This window comes from Heptranchias perlo, chromosome 12 (assembly GCF_035084215.1).
Source record: "Heptranchias perlo isolate sHepPer1 chromosome 12, sHepPer1.hap1, whole genome shotgun sequence".
Taxonomy (NCBI): Eukaryota; Metazoa; Chordata; class Chondrichthyes; order Hexanchiformes; family Hexanchidae; genus Heptranchias; species Heptranchias perlo.
Window position 1 is genome coordinate 2,182,794 of NC_090336.1, and position 26,805 is coordinate 2,209,598.

At 48.2% G+C, this 26,805-nt stretch overlaps 1 long non-coding RNA gene across 1 annotated transcript; it reads right to left on the reverse strand.

Annotated features, from left to right (window-relative positions):
* Nucleotides 1-83: 83 nt before the first annotated feature.
* LOC137327808 (uncharacterized) lies at nt 84-26,805 on the reverse strand. Its single transcript, XR_010964550.1, has 3 exons — nt 26,730-26,805; nt 22,757-22,894; nt 84-299 (listed from the first exon to the last, which is right to left on the reverse strand). It is a non-coding gene; the product is annotated as an uncharacterized lncRNA (long non-coding RNA).

Sequence of the window (26,805 nt, forward strand, 5' to 3'; positions counted from 1 at the left end):
TTACTGGTTAAAATTCACAATATTACACAGTAACAGTTAACTCACTGAGTTAGGAGCTGATATTGTAGGCTGTGTGACAGTTTTATTATAGGGTGCCACTGTAAGGAACCCTCACCTTGATATTAGCCACTTACTATTTGATTGGCTTAATGAGCATGCGTCACAATCTTTATCATGAGCAAATTGACAGTGTTCGATAACTCTCCAGGAATCAACAAAACTAGCAGCCGTTCCTTCCTGAATTCCCATACTGCTCCTGAAATCGTTCTGCGATGATCCATCAAAATTGCCACAGAGTCCTGAAAGAGAATAAAATATATAATAGCAAGATCTAGTATAATAAAGAAAGCACAGCTTTTACAGTGGTAGGTAAACTAATGAAGCAGTTTGCAGTCTACCAACTACTTTTCCCACTTAAAACAACTGCATTTGGTGTAATCCAGAACATTGCTAACTTTAAACCATGTTTTGATGTCTCCCTCCTTTTGAACCTGAGTGAAACCACTCTGGTTCAATTTTCATCGTATCCCTTAACTTTCTTCATGGTCTTGCCTAAGATCACTTTGAGTTACATTTTATTAACATTATGTTTACATAAACACACATAGACATATACATATTGCTTCTAGTTAATATTACACATCTCAATATCGGCAAAGAAAACATAATACACTGTTCAGAAAACAGTATCATATTTTCAAGAAATCATGGACTTAAAAGATTCGCTAGCTCTCCTTTTACTAATATCCATCTTGTTTTAATATCCATCGTATTTTTGCTAAGTATTATTTCTCCCTCGCCCAATTTTATTGTTAACTCAAAGGAACCTAACCCTGAATTTTGGAAATCCAAATGACTATGTCCCTCTTTACTTTAATTTCAATCTCTGATAGGTACCCGTGTTTCCTGATTGTTTCACTGATTAGTCGGTTTCTCTATGGACCATGTGTTAGTGCCTTGCATAAAAGGATTTCTCACTCTCCTGAGCCACATTAACCATTTCATGTCATGCTGTTGTCAAGTAACTGAGCATGTCTGAGACCTGTTATTCAGTGCATCTTCATCACCCATTTCCTCATATACTAGTTACCTCACACGCAACGTATCAGAGGTAATATTCTGCAATATTAACTTTCAGCTGGCCAGTTAATTTTTCCTCATGGTATTGGCAAATGTGTTTTCCATGTCACACTTCACATGTCCAGTAATATCCAATCCTGTAAGAGTAACTGCTCTGTTTGACGACTGGTTCCAGTAGCTCACCAGGCCGAAAGTATTTGTAGTCATGTTCTTCATCTTGGTCCCCATTTTCAACTGATGGCAACATACACTTGTATCTTTCCTGTCCACTGTAACCATTCTTGGGCTTCCGTGTTATTGGGGGGTGTCTGGAGGTCTTTGCTTATCTCCCCCTGTATGGTCCCGATATCTTAGGTAGTGGCCAGGCTGTCAAATGCAGTTTTCTCATTGTTCAGTATAGGCAAGGACACAAATATCTCCAAGAGAAAGCTATCAATTTATTATTCTCAACTGTACTCTCCTGACTTTCACTAGATTTTACATTTAGACCATGTTGATATCTTCTGGTAAATCATGCCCAGGTGATTTATTTACCCATAATCAGCCAGGGCGATGACTTTAGAGAAATTTCCATTTGATGGTGTAATTTCCCTGTTTCTATCATATATTCTCACTCACTTCCTCTCATCTAATTTTACACATCCCATTAGATTACCATGTCATCTCATTCACGAGCACTGGAGGCCCTTTACTGTCCAATACAATATTTACTATATCTCAATACATTTTTTATTTATTTTATTATAAATTCTGTATATAAATGCTTCATGGACTGCTTTTCATTATCTTCATTCCAGAGAGCAGAATTGTTGGACTGACAGGACTTGGTAATGTTCCGTTTTATCTCCTCCCCAAAATACTCTCTTCCTTGACAGGGCATTGGGCAGGAACCACTTAGACTCGACTCCTTTTATATTACAATATAATTTGATTATCCCCTTCGTCTTCAGGTCAATGTTCTCTTCTTGAGTCCTTGAACAGCAACTCATATCAACTTATCTTATCAATTCCAATTTCAGAAGCTCATTATGTCCAGGCTTTGTGGTTTTACAGTAGAGACAGAAGTGCTTGTAATTACTTTTGGATATATCTTCCCACCCCTTTATGAATTCTGTCTCGGAAAATAAATGGGTTAAAGCAAAACAAAGCAAAACATTTCCAAACGAGGAAAAGCGACTTGGTTTATTCTTAAAGAAGTATAGAAGAGATTTGATCAAGGCTGATGATTGCCTTTCCTTCTTTATGTTATTTTGAATTTTTGAAAGGGCTTAAGTCTTAGTCCAAAACATCACCATGCTGTGACATTTGATGTTTGCAGATAAGGTCTTAAATTCTTAACACCACTGGATCATCTCCTGAACCAACACTTTTACGGTCCTGAAAACCATAGACCCCTGTTTAAAAGGAAACACAAAAAATCCATAGTGGCTCTTCTTGAAACAATACATTAATTTTCTTCTGTCATCCTTTATCCCAGGACCAGAAAGGACTCCTCACATGTTTCTGTGAATGAATCTAATTACCTCACTCCAAGAGGAAAAGTCAGCAAAGGAAGCACAAAAATAATGGCCAATATTTCCTTCTATCTCATGGGGAAATATCCACTTAAATTTTAAATAAATGCAAAGGTTGTTGTCCGGGGAATTAAAAACAGATGTCGGTTCTCTTGGGACGGGTTAGCTTCTTCGCAGAAAAATAAACAACTCACACAGCATGCGTCAACGCAGCTTTCACGTAAATTTTAAAAAACCTTTCGTCTCAGGGGAGATAGCATTTCAGTTCGTTTATCTTAGTTTTAGTTAGTCCAACATTTCCAGATTGTTGTCATAGAGACAGGAAATTACGGGCTAGAAATTGGGCCGTGTAGTGCCAGACGCTATGTGGCCTCCAAACTGGCATTGAAATGCACGCGCACGCTTCTAATGTGCGCCGGACGCCATCTTGGTAAAGGCATTTGCGCATGTGCAGATAACAAATGCCGGTATCATGTAAAGTAAGGACAATATGCGTTAGATCAGTGAGCAACCTGATTTAAAGAGATAGACACCATTTTGGCACTCAACGCTCCAGCAAACAAACTTTCTTAACCACGAACAGTTGAACATGTCTTGGACGGCCTGGAGGACCCCCCCACCAGTGCTATTTAAAGGGGTCATGCAGGTTAGAGGCTGGTTTATTGATTCTGGCTGCTGGTACAATTGTAACATGTTTGTTGAAGCTTCCTATAGGGTTGCTATAGTATATAAAGAGTGGTTTGGCATGTCCTGCATTACTGTTGGTGTCATGTACAACAATGTGCTGAGCAAGATTTCTGGCAACCATGGGTGGCCTGCTAGGGTTCCCTCTGGGCGTAGAACATGACTGGGAGAATGCAGAGAGACCACGCAGAGCACGTCACGCTGCGAGGATCATAGAATCATAGAATCATACAACATGGAAACAGGCCCTTCGGCCCAACATGTCCATGTCCCCCAGTTTATACCACTAAGCTAGTCCCAATTGCCTGCACTTGGCCCATATCCCTCTATACCCATCTTACCCATGTAACTGTCCAAATGCTTTTTAAAAGACAAAATTGTACCCGCCTCCACTACTGCCTCTGGCAGCTCGTTCCAGACACTCACCACCCTTTGAGTGAAAAAATTGCCCCTCTGGACCCTTTTGTATCTCTCCCCTCTCACCTTAAATCTATGTCCCCTCGTTATAGACTCCCCTACCTTTGGGAAAAGATTTTGACTATCGACCTTATCTATGCCCCTCATTATTTTATAGACTTCTATAAGATCACCCCTTAACCTCCTACTCTCCAGGGAAAAAAGTCCCAGTCTATCTAACCTCTCCCTATAAGTCAAACCATCAAGTCCCGGTAGCATCCTAGTAAATCTTTTCTGCACTCTTTCTAGTTTAATAATATCCTTTCTATAATAGGGTGACCAGAACTGTACACAGTATTCCAAGTGTGGCCTTACTAATGTCTTGTACAACTTCAACAAGACATCCCAACTCCTGTATTCAATGTTCTGACCAATGAAACCAAGCATGCCGAATGCCTTCTTCACCACCCTATCCACCTGTGACTCCACTTTCAAGGAGCTATGAACCTGTACTCCTAGATCTCTTTGTTCTATAACTCTCCCCAACGCCCTACCATTAACGGAGTAGGTCCTGGTTGGATTCGATCTACCAAAATGCATCACCTCACATTTATCTAAATTAAACTCCATCTGCCATTCATCGGCCCACTGGCCCAATTTATCAAGATCCCGTTGTAATCCTAGATAACCTTCTTCACTGTCCACAATGCCACCAATCTTGGTGTCATCTGCAAACTTACTAACCATGCCTCCTAAATTCTCATCCAAATCATTAATATAAATAACAAATAACAGCGGACCCAGCACCCATCCCTGAGGCACACCGCTGGTCACAGGCCTCCAGTCTGAAAAACAACCCTCTACAACCATCCTCTGTCTTCTGTCGTCAAGCCAATTTTGTATCCAATTGGCTACCTCACCTTGGATCCCGTGAGATTTAACCTTACGTAACAACCTACCATGCGGTACCTTGTCAAAGGCTTTGCTAAAGTCCATGTAGACCACGTCTACTGCACAGCCCTCATCTATCTTCTTGGTTACCCCTTCAAAAAACTCAATCAAATTCGTGAGACATGATTTTCCTCTCACAAAACCATGCTGACTGTTCCTAATCAGTCCCTGCCTCTCCAAATGCCTGTAGATCCTGTCTCTCAGAGGAGAGGGAGGAGGAGGCGCAGGGCAATGAGCAGGAGGCCATATCCCATGAGGGCCTTCAGGGAACGATATTCTTACCTCAACATGAGTGAAGATCAGTGCATCCGATGGCTGCGGTTCACCAAAGAGGTTGTGACGGAGATATGTCAACTGCTGCAGCCACAACTGCAGCCTCAGAGCAGGGCAAAGGACAGCAATGCTTGTGGCTGTCAAGGTGACCGTGGTGCTGACTTTTATTGCTCTGGATCTTTTCAGGCCTCTGCTGGTGATGTGAGCAACATCTCACAGTGTGCAGTGCACTGCTACATAAGGGAGGTCACGGAGGCACTGTTCGAGTTGGGCAACTGGCTCATCACATTCCGTCTTGATAGAGAAGCAGAAGGAGTGAGCACGAGGGTTTGCTCACATTGCAGGCTTCCCCTTGGTGCAGGGTGTCATTGACTGCCCGCATATAGCCATGCACGGTCCACATCTGAACTCAGCCATCTTTATAAACAGAAAGGGGTTCCACTCCCTCATTGTGCAGCTGGTGTGTGACCACACGCTGCACATCATGCAGGTCATTGCCCGCTCCCCTGGCAGCAGTCATGACGCCTTCATTATGCGGCAGTCCAACGTCCCAACTATCTTTCAATCGGCTCGGCAAGTCAAAGGCTGGCTATTGGGTGACAAGGGCTATCACCATAAGGGGTGGCTCATGACTCTGGTCAGGCACACACGCACACGTGCAGAGCAGGCATACAACGAGAGCCGTGCGGCCACACGGATTTGTCGAGCACACCGAAGGCCTCCTAAAGCAACACTTCCGCTGCCTGGACCGTTCTGGTGGAGCCCTGCAGTCCTTCGCTGAGCTGGTGTCAAGGTTGGTCATGGTATGCTGCATGCTGCATAACCTCGCCCTTATGAGGGAACAGCCCTTCCACCGCCTACCCACCAAGACCCTGGGCCAGAGGCAGAGGAGGAGGAGGATGAGGAGGAGGAAGAGGCTGAGGGGAGGAGGAGGAGGCTGAGGGGGAGGAGGAGGAGGAAGAGGCTGAGGGGGAGGAGGAGGAGGTGGAGGAGGAAGAGGCTGAGGAGGAGGAGGAGGGGGAGGAGGAGGAAGAGGCTGAGGAGGAGGAGGAGGAAGAGGCTGAGGGGGAGGAGGAGGAGGAGGAGGAGGAGGAAGAGGCTGAGGAGGAGGAGGAGGAGGAGGAGGAGGAAGAGGCTGAGGAGGAGGAGGAGGGGGAGGAGGAGGAAGAGGCTGAGGAGGAGGAGGAGGAAGAGGCTGAGGGGGAGGAGGAGGAGGAGGAGGAAGAGGCTGAGGAGGAGGAGGAGGAGGAAGAGGCTGAGGAGGAGGAGGAGGAGGAGGAGGAGGAAGAGGCTGAGGGGGAGGAGGAGGAGGAGGAGGAGGAAGAGGCTGAGGAGGAGGAGGAGGAGGAGGAAGAGGCTGAGGAGGAGGAGGAGGAGGAGGAAGAGGCTGAGGAGGAGGAGGAGGAGGAGGAAGAGGCTGAGGGGGAGGAGGAGGAGGAGGAGGAGGAAGAGGCTGAGGAGGAGGAGGAGGAGGAAGAAGTTGAGGGCGGGAGGAGGAGGAAGAGGTTGAGGGGGAGGAGGAGGAGGAAGAGGTTGAGGGGGAGGAGGAGGAGGAGGAGGAAGAGGAGACGGAGGAGGGAGTGGAGGAAGACACAAGGAGGTGCACAGGCCCTGTCTGCCAGGGTTCTGTGTGCTCAACTTATTTGTGAGCAAATCACCAACAGTCCTCCACTCCCCACCCGTCCTCTCCCACATGATCATCAAATCCCCCTCCAGATGATCGCACATCGCTTCCTCCCCTAGCTCATCGCAGAAATAAAAACCACCACCAACTGCGACTTCAAATCCAAATTTATAACGTAACACATGTACTCAAGTATCAAACATTATACTATTCACCCGTGTACATTCCCTCAGTGCCTGTCACTCCTGTGCCTTTAACTATCCCAGTGCTCCTATGAGGTGCATCCCCCAGTGGCTGGAGCGTGGGTGGTGGGAGGCTGCTGAACTTCAATGGAGGACCGTGCAGACGGCCTTGGAGGACGACCTTGAGCTGCTCTGGGCCGGGAGGGCCCGGCTTCAGACTGCACCGTCTCGGCCTGGGCTGCAACAATCTGGCCTGGCTGACTTGACAGGTAACAGCAAGGGCACTGGTGGTGGCAGGGACAGGTGTAGGAAGGCTGTCATCCGGAGAGAGAACAGCAGGTTCGACTGCCATGGCGCCACTGCCACTCTCCCGGAGCGGCGCCTCAATAATCCTGGTGATCAGCTGGAGGACGGATTGCTGGAGTGCTGTGACGCCCTGGAAACCCCGTTCCACAGCGGTAGCCAAGACCACAATGGCAGCGGTCGGCACTTCCACTGCAGCCGTCTGAGCTGTCATAGCATCAGTCTGAGCTTCCATAGCATCAGTCTGAGCTTCCACAGCATCAGTCTGAGCTGTCATAGCATCAGTCTGAGCTTCCACAGCATCAGTCTGAGCTGTCATAGCATCAGTCTGAGCTTCCACAGCATCAGTCTGAGCTGTCACAGCATCAGTCTGAGCTTCCGCAGCATCAGTCTGAGCTTCCGCAGCATCAGTCTGAGCTTCCGCAGCATCAGTCTGACCTTCCGCAGCATCAGTCTGAGCTGCCGCAGCATCAGCCTGAGCTGCCGCAGCATCAGCCTGAGCTGCCGCAGCATCAGCCTGAGCTGCCGCAGCATCAGCCTGAGCTGCCGCAGCATCAGCCTGAGCTGCCGCAGCATCAGCCTGAGCTGCCGCAGCATCAGCCTGAGCTGCCGCAGCATCAGCCTGAGCTGCCGCAGCATCAGCCTGAGCTGCCGCAGCATCAGCCTGAGCTGCCGCAGCATCAGCCTGAGCTGCCGCAGCATCAGCCTGAGCTGCCGCAGCATCAGCCTGAGCTGCCGCAGCATCAGCCTGAGCTGCCGCAGCATCAGCCTGAGCTGCCGCAGCATCAGCCTGAGCTGCCGCAGCATCAGCCTGAGCTGCCGCAGCATCAGCCTGAGCTGCCGCAGCATCAGCCTGAGCTGCCGCAGCATCAGCCTGAGCTGCCGCAGCATCAGCCTGAGCTGCCGCAGCATCAGCCTGAGCTGCCGCAGCATCAGCCTGAGCTGCCGCAGCATCAGCCTGAGCTGCCGCAGCATCAGTCTGAGCTTCCATAGCATCAGTCTGAGCTGTCATAGCATCAGTCTGACCTTCCATAGCATCAGTCTGACCTTCCATAGCATCAGTCTGAGCTGTCATAGCATCAGTCTGACCTTCCATAGCATCAGTCTGAGCTGTCATAGCATCAGTCTGAGCTGTCATAGCAGCCGTCTGAGCTGCCTTAGCATCAGTCTGACCTTCCATAGCATCAGTCTGAGCTGCCATAGCATCAGTCTGAGCTTCCATAGCATCAGTCTGAGCTGCCATAGCATCAGTCTGAGCTTCCATAGCATCAGTCTGAGCTGCCACAGCATCAGTCTGAGCTGTCACAGCATCAGTCTGAGCTTCCACAGCATCAGTCTGAGCTGCCACAGCATCAGTCTGAGCTGCCACAGCATCAGTCTGAGCTGCCACAGCATCAGTCTGAGCTGCCACAGCATCAGTCTGAGCTTCCATAGCATCAGTCTGAGCTTCAACTGAAGCATGCAGACCTTTGATGACATCGGTCTGTGCTGCAATGGAAGCCGTGATTTCGGTCATCAGACGCTGCATCATTGTGGGTTCCACAGGTGCGCTGATGGAGGTGACCATCCATTCCATGTGGGAAGGATGGGCTCCAAACTCTGGGCAAAGCCCTGTGCCAAGTTGGCGCTGGGCTCCTCCATGCCCCTTCTCATTGTGCGCAGGCTTCCCAGTGCCCCAAGCATGTGGTGGTGTACGCCCATCAGCCGTCTTCTGTAGCCTGGCCCATCGAAGTCACCATCTGACTCCTCGGCAGCAGAACCATTGTGCGACCTCACCCTCCGGCGAGCTGGTACCTGTGGTGTCCGTTCCCCCCGCTCCGGCTCTTGTGCATTTGTGCCTGGTGTCTCACCACATACAGATCCCTTCTCTAACCTAGCCTGTAAAGGACGCGCAGTGTAAGTATCTGAACTGGTGGATGCGAGTGTCAGATCAAGTGACGGTGTGGCTTTGTTACCGGTGTCCCCCTCCTCCTCCTCCCCCTCCTCCTCCTCCCCCTCCTCCTGTTCCTCCTCCACCTCGGACGGTACCTGCTCCAGTTCTTGCAATGGCAAAGGGAGATAGGTCGAGTTGTGGAGCAGGGCCAGGAGCAAGTAAGATGTGCGTGCTGACACCACCTGCAGCACGTGCGTCTGAAAAGATTGTGGGACGAGGGAGATGTGGGAAACGAGGAGGATTAGGTATGCAGAGACCCCCTTCGTCGGGACCTCCAGTGGTCACGGCTGCAGCAACGGCCCGCCCAATGATCTGCAATACGATCTCCTCCAGTGGGGCGAGGACTTGTAGGCAAGCCTGTCCTCCCTCAGGTCTTTCGGTCTACCGGCTGTTATGCGCCACCTTCTCCTGCAAGACAGAGGGAAGTGTGTCAGTGAGTGTCCTGCAAGATGTTTGGGTGATGTGCCTGTCATGGTCGAATAGCTGCCGGTGTGTGTGACCTGTGAGTGGTGGTTGTGAGGATTGCATGTGTGCTGCTATGTGAGGGTGAGATGCAGCATGCGAAGTGCAGTGTTGCGTATGGATGGGCAGCGTTTGTTGGTGGGTGGGTGAGGGGGGGTGTCGTGCGTGGAGAAGTGCTATGTTTGGTAGGATGCGCCACTCGACACTCGCATTCACTCACCTTGACCGCTCGTGTCAAATCATTGAACTTTTTCCATCACTGAATCCACGTGCATGGTGCTGTACACCTGCCATTCACCTCCACGGCCACTTCCTCCCACTGCCTCCGCAGTATCTGGAGGGTCTCCTGCCACCCTGCGGGTACAGGATGGCTCTCTATTCCTGCACTCCCTCCACTAAGGCCTCCAGTGCGTTGTCGGAGAACCTCGGGGCACGCTCTCTTGCTGCTCCAGCCATTCTGCCTGTCATCCTGCACAGCTTCCATTGACTGTGCACCTCCCCTTTAAGAGGTGCAGGCTGCCTTTACCTAGTGCTGGCCACGCCCCACATCGGGCCGCCTGCTGGTGCGTGCAGCCACTCAATGGCGCGGTGCTGGCTGCACGCGGAGATTGTGGAGATGAGGACGCAGAGCCAGTCTCGTGTGCTGGCTGCACGCGGAGATTGTGGAGATGAGGACGCAGAGCCAGTCTCGTGTGCTGGCTGCACGCGGAGATTGTGGAGATGAGGACGCAGAGCCAGTCTCGTGTGCTGGCTGCACTGGGCGGGGATTGTGGAGATGAGGACGCAGAGCCAGTCTCGTGTTGTGGCTGCACGCGGAGATTGTGGAGATGAGGACGCAGAGCCAGTCTCGTGTTGTGGCTGCACGCGGAGATTGTGGAGATGAGGACGCAGAGCCAGTCTCGTGTGCTGGCTGCACTGGGCGGGGATTGTGGAGATGAGGACGCAGAGCCAGTCTCGTGTGCTGGCTGCACGTGGAGATTGTGGAGATGAGGACGCAGAGCCAGTCTCGTGTTGTGGCTGCACGCGGAGATTGTAGAGATGAGGACGCAGAGCCAGTCTCGTGTTGTGGCTGCACGTGGAGATTGTGGAGATGAGGACGCAGAGCCAGTCTCGTGTTGTGGCTGCACGTGGAGATTGTGGAGATGAGGACGCAGAGCCAGTCTCGTGTTGTGGCTGCACGTGGAGATTGTGGAGATGAGGACGCAGAGCCAGTCTCGTGTGCTGGCTGCACGCGGAGATTGTGGAGATGAGGACGCAGAGCCAGTCTCGTGTGCTGGCTGCACGCGGAGATTGTGGAGATGAGGACACAGAGCCAGTCTCGTGTGCTGGCTGCACGCGGAGATTGTGGAGATGAGGACGCAGAGCCAGTCTCGTGTTGTGGCTGCACGCGGAGATTGTGGAGATGAGGACGCAGAGCCAGTCTCGTGTTGTGGCTGCACGCGGAGATTGTGGAGATGAGGACGCAGAGCCAGTCTCGTGTTGTGGCTGCACGTGGAGATTGTGGAGATGAGGACGCAGAGCCAGTCTCGTGTGCTGGCTGCACTGGGCGGGGATTGTGGAGATGAGGACGCAGAGCCAGTCTCGTGTTGTGGCTGCACGCGGAGATTGTGGAGATGAGGACACAGAGCCAGTCTCGTGTGCTGGCTGCACTGGGCGGGGATTAGACGCGCACTGCGATCCCAGCGCTCGGTATCGGGCCTTATCCAATTTAACCCCCGAAGTTTCATTTCTTCCACTTTAAACTGAAGGACGAGTTAGCCTTCACAGCTGGACAAATACTTTGCAACATTATACAAAAGAGAACACAAAGCAAACATTGGAAAGGGGGCGTAGCCCCCAACAGTGGAAAGAAAAAGCACTAACAAGGCTTTTCAAGAGACAGCACACTGAAAACAAAAGAACACGTTCTGCAGCTTGTCACACTCCTTCTGGATTCCATCACAGACTATTCTTTTTCACTGAAACCAAATTTCAATTTCTCATGTTTGTGACTGAATCCCATTCTGTACTGACTGAAAGAGCTCGATTTTCAAAGGGTGGTGGGATGGTAAGCAGTGGGGGAGTGGGAGTGGGTCAATGGGCATGTGGCCAACACCGGTAATAAAACAAAAGCAAAGTACTGCGGAAGCTGCAAATCGGAAATAAAAACAGAGTGAGTATAGAAATAGGAGGAGAGAACAGATGAATGCGTGGCTAAAGAGTTGGTGCAGGAGGGAGGGTTTCAGTTTCCTGGATCACTGGGCCTGCTTCTGGGGAAGGTGGGACTTGTACAAGTCGGACGGGTTGCATCTGAACCAGAGCGGGACAAATATCCTTGCGGGGAGGTTTGCTAGCACTGTTGGGGGGGGTTTAAACTAACTTGGCAGGGGGATGGGATACAGAGTGGAGCTACAATAGGGGGTGATGTGCAGCCAAATATTGAGAAAAAAACAAGTCAGCTTGGAAGACAGGGCAAATATGTGAGGGCAAGGCTGGATGGCATCTATTTTAATGCAAGGAGTCTTGCGAATAAGGTGGATGAACTGAAGGTGTTGACAAACACATGGGAGTATGATGTTGTTGCTGTCACAGAGACATGGTTGAGGGAGGGGCAAGACTGGCAGCTCAATATTCCGGGGTACAGAATCTTCAGGCGAGACAGAGGGGGAGGTATAAGAGGAGGGGGGGGTCGCAATATTAATTAAAGAATCAATTACTGCCATAAGGAGGGATGATATATTAGCAGGTTCCTCTAATGAGGCCATATGGGTGGAGCTTAAAAACAAAAAGGGGGCAAGCACTTTGATGGGAGTGTACTATAGGCCCCCAAACAGTCAGGGGGAGATAGAGGAACAGATATGTAGGCAAATCTCAGAAAATTGTGCAAATAATAGGGTAATAATAGTGGGGGATTTCAACTTCCCCAATATTAACTGGGATACTCAGAGTGTAAAAGGCTTAGAGGGTACAAAATTCTTAACGTGCATCCAGGAGAGCTTTTTGAGCCAGCATGTAGAAAGTCCTACAAGAGAGGGGGCGGTACTGGACCTAATTCTAGGGAATGTGGCCGGCCAAGTGGAAGAAGTGCTAGTAGGTGAGCACTTTGGTGACAGTGACCATAATTCGGTGAGATTTAAGGTGGTCATGGAAAAGGACAGGGAGGGGCCGGAAATAAAGGTTCTAAATTGGGGGAAGGCCGATTTTAGTAGGATAAGGCAGGATCTGGCCAAAATGGACTGGGATCAGCTGCTTGTAGGAAAATCCGCATCGGAGCAATGGGAGTCTTTCAGAAGGGAGATTGAGACCATACAATGGCAACATGTTCCCGTAAAGGTCAAGGGTGGTTCCAAGAACTCCAGGGAACCTTGGATGTCAGGGGATATACGAGAATGGATTAGGAAAAAAAGGAGGGCTTTTGGCAGATACAAAAGGCTAAAGACGGAGGAAGCCCAAGAGGAGTACAAAAAGTGCAGGGGGATACTTAAAAAAGAAATTAGGAGATCAAGGAAGGGCCATGAAATAACACTGGCGAGCAAAATAAAGGAAAATCCTAAGATGTTTTATAAGTATATTAAGGGTAAGAGGATGACGAGGGAAAAAATAGGGCCCATTAGGGACAAAAATGGCAATCTGTGTGTGGAGCCGGCAGATGTAGGAGGGGTTCTAAATGAATTTTTTGCATCTGTTTTCACTATGGAGAAGGACGATGTAGACATAGAAATATGGCAGGGGGACTGTGATATACTCGAACATATTAACATTGAGCGGGAGGAGGTATTGGCGGTTTTAGCAGGCCTAAAAATGGATAAATCCCCAGGCCCGGACGAAATGTATCCCAGGCTACTGTGTGAGGCAAAGGAGGAGATTGCGGGGGCTCTGACACATATATTCAGAACCTCTCTGGCCACAGGGGATGTGCCAGAGGACTGGAGAACCGCTAATGTAATACCATTATTCAAGAAGGGGAGTAGGGAAAAACCAGGGAACTACAGGCCAGTGAGCCTAACATCAGTGGTAGGAAAATTATTGGAAAAAATTCTGAAGGACAAAATTAGTCTCCACTTGGAGAAGCAAGGATTAATCAGGGATAGTCAACATGGCTTTGTCAAGGGAAGATCATGTCTGACTAATTTGATTGAATTTTTTGAGGGGGTGACTAGGCGTGTGGATGAGGGTAACGCAGTGGATGTGGTATACATGGATTTCAGTAAGGCCTTCGATAAAGTCCCCCACAGGAGACTGGTCAAGAAGGTACGAGCCCATGGAATCCAGGGTGCCTTGGCACTTTGGATACAAAACTGGCTTAGTGGCAGAAGGCAGAGGGTGATGGTCGAAGGTTGTTTTTGTGACTGGAAGCCTGTGGCCAGTGGGGTACCACAGGGATCGGTGCTGGGTCCCTTGCTGTTTGTGGTCTACATTAATGACTTGGATATGAATGTAAAAGGTATGATCAGTAAGTTCGCTGATGATACAAAGATTGGTAGGGTGGTAAATAGCGAGGAGGATAGCCTCAGTCTGCAGGACGATATAGATGGGTTGGTCAGATGGGCGGAACAGTGGCAAATGGAATTTAACCTGGAAAAGTGCGAGGTGATGCACTTTGGAGGGACTAACAAGGCAAGGGAATACACAATGAATGGGAGGACCCTAGGCAAGACAGAGGGTCAGAGGGATCTTGGTGTGCAAGTTCACAGATCCCTGAAGGCGGCGGAACAGGTAGATAAGGTGGTAAAGAAGGCATATGGGATACTTGCCTTTATTAGCCGAGGCATAGAATATAAGAGCAAGGAGGTTATGATGGAGCTGTATAAAACACTGGTTAGGCCACAGCTGGAGTACTGTGTGCAGTTCTGGTCGCCACACTACAGGAAGGATGTGATCGCTTTGGAGAGGGTGCAGAGGAGATTCACCAGGATGTTACCAGGGCTGGAGCGCTTCAGCTATGAAGAGAGACTGGGAAGATTGGGTTTGTTTTCCTTGGAGCAGAGGAGGCTGAGGGGGGTCATGATTGAGGTGTACAAAATTATGAGGGGCACAGATAGGATGGATACTAAGGAGCTTTTTCCCTTCGTTGAGGGTTCTATAACAAGGGGACATAGATTCAAGGTAAAAGGCGGGAGGTTTAGAGGGGATTTGAGAAAGAACTTTTTCACCCAGAGGGTGGTTGGAGTCTGGAACTCACTGTCTGAAAGGGTTGTGGAGGCAGGAACCCTCACAACATTCAAGAAGCATTTGGATGAGCACTTGAAATGCCATAGCATACAAGGCTACGGACCAAATGCTGGAATATGGGATTAGAGTAGACAGGGCTGATGGCCGGCGCGGACACGATGGGCCGAAGGGCCTCTATCCGTGCTGTATAACTCTATGACTCTAAAATGCTGGAGAGGTTCAGCAAGTCAGGCAGCTTCTGTGGAGAAAGAAACAGAGTTAATGTTTCAGGTCGATGACCCTTCCTCAGAACTGGGAGATGTTGAAGATTAAAGTTTAACTTTATCTCTCTTAATATTGTCCAGTCCCTGCCCTCCCTCCCTCCACCCTATCCCTCGCTCTGTACTTGCTCAAAAACTTCAACTCTTTTAACTTCTTCCGGTTCTGGCGAAGGGTCATCGACCTGAAACGTTAACTCAGTTTATTTCTCCACCGATCCTGCCTGACTTGCTGAACCTTTCCAGCACTTTCTGTTTTTATTCAGGATAATAAAAACTTACCATTCCCCACACGATCGCGAGTTAACTGGTGGCCCTTAAAGTGGCTTCTGGGTTTGCCGTCCGAAAGCTGCGCAGTGGGCGGACTGCGCACCCGCATGACAGGCTGTCAGCTGGAGCGTCTAGATTTAAAGGGCCATTGCTCCGATGGTTTTTGTTGGAGCAAAGACCAAAAAAACACAATATGGCCGGGGTGAGGAGGAGGAGGGAAATATTTTACCCGGCTGACAGGAGGAAGTGCCCTGCCTCTGGCACCAAGAAGGCCTGGCTCGAGGTGACAGAGGAGGTCACCAGCAGCAACAGCATATCCTGCACCTGGATCCAGTGCAGGAAGCGTTTCAATGACCTAACTAGGTCAGCAAAAGTGAGTATACTTACTGATTCTCCTACATTCCATGGTGCACATCAACCACCACCCCCCCCAACTCATTCTATACTGCCAAGATTACTCATCACATCACTCCTCACACCCACTTAAGCCTCATCCTCAACTTACCTTCAATTCCTGAGCACTTCCTCACCTCCCCATTTGTGACCCCACCACTACCACTCATCCCAATCCTGATATAATGTGATGGCTCTGTCTCACTCACCCTCTGATGCTCCTCTTCCACGGTCAGCCCCACCCAAAGCAATGCATTCATTGGTTGGCCACTTCACCATCACTCACTCACACGTCTGTACTTTCTCCCCTTCTAGGAGAAGAGAGCTCAGAATGCACGTGAGCGGGCGAGGACTGGGGGGGGCCACAACAAATAGTGGTCCTCACAGAGGCAGAGTCGGAGGCGCTGGAGCTGATCCAAACCCTCGAGTGCCCGTCCGTCGGGGGCGCCGAGACTGGCACCACACAAACGTCTGGTGACACAACTTTAACATTCATCACACACAATATGAATTGATGTTAACAATGCTTGGCATGTTGAACACCTCAGTATGCTCATCGCAACATGACACATCTGTGATCATGCTTAATATTGACTTCTGTTCTCTTACAGACCCTTCAAAGACAGCAGTGACGGCAGAGGGCGATTCCTCAGAGGAGCTCCCGGCCTCTGAGGGTGCACCGTCACATCTGAGTGAGCCATCCACCAGCGCAGATATTCACACCTCGGTGGGTCCTAGTCCTCAGTTAGTTGGGGTCGCACCTGGTGAGTGACCACACACAAGTGAGCACGAGCAGACACTGGTGGCAGGGGCAGCTGTGGAGAGTCCGTGTCGGTGGGAGCACCCCTCTCCAGGCTGTGCTCAGCTGGACACAGATGCTGAACCCTGGGGGCCATCCTTTAAAAGGAGAATGATCGAGGGACAGCAGCACATTTGCGAGGTGCTGGAACAGGTGCCACTCGCACTCTCCACAATCGCGCAGAGGATGGAGGAGTCCAACTCCTGCATGAGTGGAATGGTGGCACAGGTACTGGAGGGAATCTCTGAGATAGTGTCGCAGGGACATGAGGGCATCTCTGAGATAGTGTCGCAGGTACGGCAGGAACTGTCTGAGATAGTGTCACAGGTAACTGCGGAAATGTCTGAGATAGTGTCACGGGTATGTTCGGGAATGTCTGCAATGGAGGGAAGGTTAGCCTCCATCGAGCTTCAAGCAGGCCCACAAATGAGTCCATTCAGGCCCTGACAATGGCTGTGTGGACTCAGGGTGAACTACCTTCTGCTGCCTTAGACAGGCAGGCAGATACATTAGCACTGGCCTCACAAGGCATCATACATGTCCTTCAAGCTGTTCTCCAGCAAGGTGGTAGGAGTGGTGTGGGCCTGGCCCAGGGGAGGGTTGATGGTGAAAGGGGACATGGAAGTGGGGACGCCACTCAAAGCGCCCCCACGCCTCACCCGTTGCCCCTCCTCTCAACCAGTACCCGTAATGCTGCCTCCTCTCCAGGTGGCCGAGTCTGCCCCTGCACAGGTGCAGGTGGAGCAGTCTCTGGAGGGGCCCTCACGGGCACCGAAACCCAGAGGGTGCAGGCCAAAAGCATCTAATCGGTCAGGGCATGAACAAGAGCAACCTGCCACTACCTCTGCTGCAGCCACAGGGGATGCACCACGTAGGAGTAGTCAGAAGAGAAAGGCGAAGGATTTGTGATCCCCATCTGTCAAACAGGCATTTAAATGTCCAAATGGCTGCCGGCTGAAACACGACTGCTACAACACGGAGTGTTTCACACAGCACGGGAAACACGCTGAAGCAGAATGAAAACCCTTTCCCTACCTCACTCACATAAAATTAAGTACTTTAACAAGTTTAAATATCTTAATGATTGCTTTAAATATCAGCCCGCCGGCTTTAATTGCCGGTGGGACTTCTGCATTCCTGATGCGTGCGCGCACACAGATGCGTCCATGTGAAACGCGGAAGTTGACGGGTTGGGGCTGGCTTCCTTACCCCCTCCGGATTTTCCCGATTTTCAATGCCCCCCCCACCGCGCCCCCAACGCACCCGGACTTACCTAACCTACACACCTACCCTTTCAACAGCCTCTCTCGACCTCCCTAACTATTGTGGCTGAACCCACAAGACTCCCGCGTTCCAATCCTCCTCTTTAATTTTCTTCTCCTTTACCAGTTTCTTCATCTTAGTCTCCACCTCGCACAAAGTCTGACAGATGCTGGTGGGAGGGTGGTGGCTACCTTTCAATAAACACTATCCCTCTTTACCCTTCGTGTCGGAAGCAGCCAATTTCTTAACACTGGTTATTTTCAAACCTTTAACTTTCGGGCCACCCCAGGGATACAATATAGGCGGATTTTCCTGGAGGCCCCCCAAGGAGGCCAATATAGGCGGATTTTCCTGGAGGCCCCCCAGGGATGCCAATATAGGCCGATTTTCCTGGAGGCCCCCCAGGGATGCCAATATAGGCCGATTTTCCTGGAGGCCCCCCAGGGATGCCAATATAGGCGGATTTTTCTGGAGGTCCCCCAGGGATGCCAATATAGGCGGATTTTTCTGGAGGCCCCCCAGGGATGCCAATATAGGCGGATTTTTCTGGAGGCCCCCCAGGGATGCCAATATAGGCCGATTTTCCTGGAGGCCCCCCAGGGATGCCAATATAGGCGGATTTTTCTGGAGGTCCCCAAGGACATCAATATAGGCGGATTTTCCTGGAGGCCCCCCAGGGATGTCAAAATAGGCGGATTTTCCCGTTACTGTCACAACAAAGGGTTTTTAGTCCTTCAACAATAATTTCTGTGTGATTCAGGCCTGAGTGGTTATTCAACATGAAGTTTAATATTGACTTAAAACAGAATTGCACTATAGCTGTCTTCAGCTTTACATTAAATGACAAGCAGTTCATATAACCTGAATTCAAGGTAACTCGACCTCCGTAGGCTGCCTTTCTGGGTTGTGGACTTCCAATTGTCCTGAGAGCTCTAACTTTTGGGAGGGAGCGTGCCCTATCTTTATACTATTCGACTGCTTTGTTCTGCACATAAGCATCTCTGTTCTTATCTCCTCGTTGTTAATTATCCCGCCAGGCTGACGCCACATTAACAACTGTAAGAATATGGTTTAAAGCCAGGAATAGTCAATACCCATCTTGTACAAAGCTCCCAAACATTTAGAAAGAGGGCAGTGTTAATAGGAGGAGGGGGGCGATATCGTGTCTTGGGGTGTGTGTGAAAGACAGCTTGCAAGAGACAGAGTATGTTGAAACTTCAAAACTAAACACCAAAGGTCAAGAGATGGCTGTTTCTAGATGCTATAACATCAGAAGGTGCTTTACACCAAAACAAGAGATGTGGTTGCTAAAGAAGCCACATTCTAAGACCTGAGGACAGTGAAAGACTATGTAAACAATAGCCATCACAGGAGTCATGTTCAAGGTTGACATGGAACAAACTGTTTGTACAACAGATAGTATAAACAATCCTTGGTGGTTTCTGAGAGTCAGCAAAGTGGGATGGTTTACGACCATGAGATCAGACAGCGGTGCTTACGTACAGAACAACGTGGCCGAATAGTATAAAGATAGGGCACGCTCCCTCCCAAAAGTTAGAACTCTAAAGAGGGGATGGTTGTAAGTCCATTGCCACAAGCAGTCCGTGAAGGTTAGGTCTGATCTACCTGGATTCATGGACAGATCAGGTAGTATTGATTGCTTGTCAATAAAAGCAATTAATGTTTGATTGATTACATCTGTAGACAGTTGTATTATAACTATAATATTGTTGAATGTAATGTTGAAGAAAGCTTAATGCAACTCTGTTGTAAGTCAATCTATTAAACTTGCTATTTTATGACCACTCGAGCTAGAATCAAGCGGAAGTTATTGTTGAAGGATTAACAACCCATGGTTGCGACAGTAATGGGAGAAATCCGCTAACAGCAACTCAAGATGAGCTGTTTTACATAACGTAACTACTGACCTTAACTTTCATCTCTGTTTACAGCTGTTTGTTCCTCTTAAGAATATGGAGGTCCTTAGTTACCATATCCCTTATCTCAGTCTCATGTCCTTGTGTGTTCTGTTAAACCAGATATAAGTGCCCCCTGAGCACCACCCATTTTCTAAATGCCTAGACGCTATGCGAGACTGGATACTGACCATGCTAGTTTTAAACCATATTCTCACACTACCATACTATGTTAAAATAGATTGTTTTAACGTCCTCAACTTTAAAATAAAGCATATTATTTGAAACAAATAAACACAGCTCATATAATGCTGATGATTCTGGCTCCTGCTTAAAAAAGACTTTGTAAGTATTTCAAGCAGGTATTTATTTACCTGAAAAGTCCAACTAATGTCACCATAACAAGTTTTGAAAATCAATAAAAACTACAAGGTTTGCGACAAAGCAAAAATTGCAGTGTAATTATTTGGAACTTTAAATTTTTTTGTTTAAATGCTTCTTTTAAATCAGTGTCAGTTTTTATTGTTAAGAGTTCACCAAAGTAATATTGCTGAGACCATCCATGTTATTGCTGAGACCATCCATGACTATTCACAGCTACAGCAGTTAAAGGGGAAGGGCTCTTTGATAATACCACAACCTTAGATACTGAAGTTCAATACTAGTATGACATTTCCCACTTCTATATTCCCAGCCTGTCTAGCCCTGTAAGAATTTTGTATGTTACGATGAGATCACCTCTCATTCTTCTAAACTCTAGAGAATACAGGCCTAGTCTACTCAATCTCTTCTCATACGACAATCCCGCCATCCCAGGAATCAGTCTGGTGAACTTTCGTTGCACTCCCTCGATGGCAAGTATATCCTTCCTTAGGTAAGGAGACCAAAACTACACACAATACTCCAGGTGTGGTCTCACCAAGGCCCTATGTAATTGCAGTAAGGCATCTTTACTCCTGTACTCAAATCCTCTTGTAATAAAGGCCAACATACCATTTGACTTCCTAGTTGCTTGCTGCACCTGTATGTTAGCTTTCAGTGACTCATGTACAAAGACACCCAGGTACCAATCTCTCACCATTTAAAAAATACGCTGCATTTCTGTTTTTCCTACCAAAGTGGATAACTTCACATTTTTCTACATTATATTCGATCTGCCATGTTCTTGCCCACTCACTTAGTCTGTCTATATCCTCTTGAAGCCTCTTTGCATCCTCCTCACAACTCACAATCCCATCTAGTTTTGTGTCATCAGCAAACTTGGAAATATTACATTTGGTCCCCTCATCCAAATCGTTGATATATATTGTGAATAGCTGGGGCCCAAGCACCCATCCCTGCGATACCCCACGAGTCACAGTCTGCCAACCTGAAAAAGACCCGTTTATTCCTACTCTCTGTTTTCTGTCTGTTAACCAATTCTCAATCCATGCCAGTATATTACCCCTAATTCCATGTGCTCTAACTTTGTTCACCAACCTCCTGTGGGACCTTATGGAAAGCCTTCTGAAAATCCAAATACACCACATCTGCTGTTTCCCCCTTATCTATTCTACTAGTTACATCCTCAAAGAACTCCAATAGGTTTGTCAAAAATGATTTACCTTTCATAAATCCACGTTGACTGCCAAATTTTATTATTATTTTCTAAGTTTCCTGTTATCACATCCTTTATAATAGCAGCACAGAAGGAGGCAATTCAGCCCAGTGTGTCTGTGCAGGCTCTTTGAAAGTCCCATTCCCCTGCTCTTTCCCCACAGCCCTGCAAATTTTTCCACTTCAAGTATTTATCCAATTTCCTTTTGAAAGTTACGACTGAATTTGCTTCCACCGCCCTTTCAGGCCGTGCATTCCAGATCATAACAACTCGCTGCGCAAAACATTTCTTCCTCATCTCGCCTCTGGTTCTTTTGCCAAATACCTTAAATCTGTGTCCTCTGGTTACCGACCCTTCTGCCACTGGAAACAGCTTCTCCTTATTTACTCTATCAAAACCCTTCATGATTTTGAAATCATCTATCGAATCTCCCCTTAACCTTCTCTGCTCAGGAGAACAACCCCAGCTTCTCCAGTCTCTCCACGTAACTGAAGTCCCTCATCCCTGCTACCATTCTAGTAAATCTCCTCTGCACCCTCTCTAAGGTCAAGACATCCTTCCTAAAGAGTGGTGCCCAGAATTGAACACAATAATCCAACTGGGGCCTAACCAGTGTTTTAGAAAGATTTAGCGTAACTTCCTTGCTTTTGTATTCTATGCCTCTATTAATAAAGTCAAAGATCCAGTCTCATCCCCGACCTCCAAATTTCACACCTGTGTTCCATGTCCACCCATGCCATATGCCTTGGTCGGCCACTCAGTCAACCTGCCCTCCCACCCTAACCCTAACCCTACTGGCCCAGTGAGCCATGTCTCTCCCAGTCTTTAGCGGCACCTGACCTGCCCAAGGACCGACTGCAAATGAAAGAAAAGAACCTTCCACCATGAGGCAATCTCTTATCGTCACAATGCAGGATTATAAATGCCATATTCCCAAACGCCCCCCACTGTCCAGGTTTTCAGCCATGTGCCTCCTTCCCCGTTCCCCCCCTCCTGTCACTGAGCTGCGTTTCGGCCCCAATGCCCCCTCCAAGCTTCATTTCGCCCTGAGCCCCCTTATTGTTTAGGTCCTCCCCCCCACCAACATCCCCACGAAGCAACATTTCGGACCCGTGCCCTCCACCACACTGAGCACCTGACTGACCTGTGCCCTCCAACCCCCACCAAGCATCCTATCAGTCGCATGTCCCCCCACCCCTACACTGAGCAGCATTCCACCCCTGTACTCCGTCTCAATATTTCGAACAATCTCCGCTCCCCCCCCTCCCACCCCGCACTTGAGAGCAACACTTCAGTCCCTGTGCCCACACGTAGCATTTGTGCCTTGTGTCCATGATTCCCTCCCACTGGGCGACATACCCTGCTCCCCCCCCTCAACTGAGCAGGATTTCCCACCCCGTAGCGAGCAGGGCTTCAGCCTGTTGCCCTCTCCACGACTCCACTCTACCCACGACCCCATCACCCCTTTCAACAACATTTCTGTGTGTGGTTCCCCTCCCTCACTGAGCAGCAATTGAGACCATGCCTCCCCTTCTCTGAACAGTGAGGGCCCACCCCCTTGGCCACCATCTCCATTCCAAGTTGACAGCTTCATTAAACCAACGAATTTAACTGTCACACATGTTAAACGTTATCATTGTAATATTCTACAGCACAATTTCCAGACTCGTGTACTAATGGTTCAGTAATATAAATTCATTCTGATTACCGTGAGTGGTTGTGGTGAAGCTCTCATCAACAATAATGTACAGCTGCAAAATTGGGTATGTTTGAACTTGCATCTCCAGGCCAAAAGTGGATTTTACCTGAATGTAACTTGAGGACTGTCTGTAAATTGCAATGTCCCCTAAAAGAAAAGAATAAAATCAATTATATGATCAATAGATTCACTGTAAAATTCGTATCTTATTTAAAAGACTGAATCAAAAATCAATGCACAAATTTGAGATATGCCCACTAAGATTTCACTGAAAGGAACAACAACAACTTGCATTTATATAGCACCTTTAACATAGTAAAACCTCTCAAGGCACTTCACAGGAGCGATTGTCAAACAGAATTTGACACCGAGCCACATAAGGAGATGTTAGTTCAGGTGACCAAAAGCTTGTTCAAAGAGGTAGGTTTTAAGGAGCTACTTAAAGGAGGAGAGAGAGAGGTAGAGAGGCGGAGAGGTTTAGGGAGGGAATTCCAGAGCTGAGGGCCTAGACAGCTGAAGGCACGGCTGCCAATAGTGCAGCGATGAAAATCGGGGATGCGCAAGAGACAAGAATTGGAGGAGCGCAGAGATCTTGCAGGGTTGTCGGGCTGAAGGAGGTTACAGAGATAGGGAGGGGGCGAGGCCTTGGAGGGATTTGAAAACAAGGATGAGAATTTTAAAATCGAGACGTTCCCAGACCGGGAGCCAACATAGGTCAGCAAGCACTGGGATGATGGGTGAACGGGACTTGGTTCGAGTTAGGATAGAGGCAGCAGAGTTTTGGATGAGCTCAAGTTTATGGAGGGTGGGAGATGGGAGCCCGGCCAGGAGAGCATTGGAATAGTCGAGTCTAGAGGTAACAAAGGCATGGAAGAGGGTTTCAGCAGCAGGTGAGCTGAGGCGGGGCGGGGACAGGCGATGTTACGGAGGTGGAAGTAGGCAGTCATGGTAGTGGAGCAGATATGTGGTTGGAAGCTCATGTCACAGTCAAATAGAATGCCAAGGTCTCAAATGGTCTAGTTCAGCCTCAGACAGTGGCCAGGGAGAGGGATGGAGTTTGTGGCGGGGACTAAAGACAATAGCTTTGGTCTTCCCAATATTAATTTGGAGGAAATTTTTGCTCATCCAGTACTGGATATCGGACAAGCGGTGTGATAAATGAGAGACAGTGGAGGGGTCAAGAGAGATGGAGGTGAGATAGAGCTTGGTGTCATCAGCGTTGTGTTTTCGGATGATGTCGCCAAGGGGCAGCATGTAGTTGAGAAATAGGAGGGGGACAAGTATAGATCCTCGGGGGACTCCAGAGGTAACGGTGCGGGAGTGGGAAGAGAAGCCATTGCAGGTGATTCTCTGGCTACGACTGTATAGGTAAGAATGGAACCAGGCGAGGGCATTCTTATGTTCTCTTGCTTGTTTTTGCTGTCCGGTAAAAGAAAAATACTGTAAATGGGAAGCTGTCCCTGCATTCATCGTGTATGTGAACGGTCTCCATAAAAACTAGAGGACGGCCTGGATTTTCCATAATTTTCCATCTATTAAAGTGAATAGGCTGCCGAGTGCAGAAGTAGACAACCCGGATCAGTATGTCTAAAATTCTTCTCTTCGCTCTCCCTGGAGAATTAGAGAAGGATGAAAATGCTCCTAATGGAAGCACCAGCAAATCCTTGGCTGTGAAAAGAGATGCCAAGCAAAAAGGGAAAGAGAAAACAAATAGAGAGTGAACAGAGAAAAGTGAACAAAAGAGAGAGAAGATCGATACCAGTCATACCACACTGAAGAGTGCAGCATTGACGGGACTCCCACAGCAGTGCTTTCAATGCCTGCTTGCATCATTCTGAACTTGGGGAAGACAGGGCTCTGTGCTCATTCTGCTAAGACCACTACCAGTGATACACAAGCTGAAGTAATACCTGGGCTCTTCACTGGGTTTCCGCATTACAGTAGAGTGTTTGCGTTCAGATGCAAAATCACAAACCCAAATTAGAGCAGTGCTAGTATGAGTTCAACCTTGTGAATTATCTATTGCGGTAAAGCTCTGCTGCAGTTTGCAGTCTTCCAGGTTACTGACTGGGATTCGGAGGCTTCCTCCATGCTACTGACTGACCGTACTGAGGTCCAGATGGGCAAAAAGACTCATTGTTGGACTCCGAAATCCCAACCAGGGTAACTCTGCTGTTGTATCATGTTAGGAGGCTGCTGCTCGAGACACTTCATGGGAGAGGGAGGGGGAAAAGGGGCAGGTCATTCATGCATCCTCCCAACTTCCATAACATGACTTTTTTTTGAGTCCAGACACATTGGTGAAGCACTCCCAGCACAGCCCAGCCTTTAATCTTTGCCACCGTTCACAGATCTACCATTTTAATTTCCTCACGGAGATGAGAATGTCCGAGCAGTCCCCCTTGTGGAGGGTCTTCTCTGCGTTCCGGCTGTCGCTACAATTAAAGGCCCAGTAGCCACAAATAAAGCTATCTTCACTGGATTCCCCCTGCCAGTGACTTTTAATCATTAAAAAGAACTAAGGAGCTTGTCAGCTCTTTTCAACCATTAAACTGTCAATGGTGATGCAACAGGCTACCAGCATTAGTTTTTAACTTTAAGATATATATATATATATGCCTTTATGACAGGTCTTCAGGTCAGCTACTTTTAAACAAGAGACAATGGCCATCTTTATCATTCCGAGACCATGTCTTTAAGGTGGCTTCACCGACAGTGATCCTGCTCATTATATCCTGTAATTTGTTCTTGAGTGGACTGTGTGCTTCCTTTATCAGTGTGTAAATTGGGGCTGAGAGAAGACAGCCAATTAGAAGACCTGTTCCTGGCCATTTGCCCTTGATGTTTTGTGGACTAGATTCCTGTATGACTGGTTTCGAGGTCCAGTGATGCTGAGACTCCATGATAGGTGGACTATGTGACAATGCGGGGGGGTGAATTTCCACAGGCTTCTCCTCGCTCGTCCAACAAAACTTCAGCAGGAGAGCGGGAAAACCCTGGAAAAGTGGCTTTTCTGCCTTTTTATGGAGTCTCCGCGGCACTTCTGATGATGGAGGAGCAGGGCGACCCCACAGGAATTTTCCCCTTTGTGTTAATTATAGACGTGTGATTTGTATCAATTGATGTTAACTGTGTTCAGGTGCATGTATTAATTGGGAACTCTCAGGGTCATTTATAAGGGAGTGAGCTTGGGAACGAGGGAAGCTTTAGTTAAGGGGTGCATCGTGTGTGATGTGTACCTCAGTAAATAAAGACCAACAGGAGACTTGATTCCAGGATCCAATCCTTCATTGCCTGGCTATTCGATTATAACACTATAGACCCATAAACACACTTTCTATCAAAAGGTTTAGAATTCATTTCTATTGGTGGCAGATTAATAAATCTGTTTCAGTGATACTGCCTATGGTAATTAATGATTTAGGCAAAGTAGATTTCAAATCTTTGGTTGCAGAGTTACTGCATCAATCAGCAGGTCATATCAAATATAACAACTAGTCTCTGAGTGGTAATTTTTGTCTGAGCATATGTCTGAATGAAACATGAAAACTCTGACCTAAAGCCAAAACAAATATATATCCCCTGATCAAGAAGGACTTCTTTGCACCAACGATAATGGAAATCTGGAACTCTCTCCCTCAAAAAGCTGTTGAGACTGGCGGTCAATTGAAAATTTTAAAACTGAGATTGATAGATTTTTTGTTAGGCAAAGGTATTAAGGGTTACGGAACCAAGGCAGGTGGATGGAGTTAAGATACAGATCAGCCATGATCTAATTGAATGGTGGGTCATGCTTGAGGGGATGAATGACCTACTCCTGTTCCTATGTTCCCCTCTGGTTATATTTTGCTCAATAGTTACGTCCAATGGATAGAGATATGGGCTTTATCTGAAACTAGATCTAAACTGTCAGTCTTGTACACGTGCTCAATATAAAGTTTAAATCAGAATCTAAACAGTTTCAATACAAAGTTTCTTTTACCATCTTGGTAGGGTAACTTCATGATTTTATTGTTGACTTCGATTGTGTCTTGCTTTGAAATTATGATTTTTTTCTG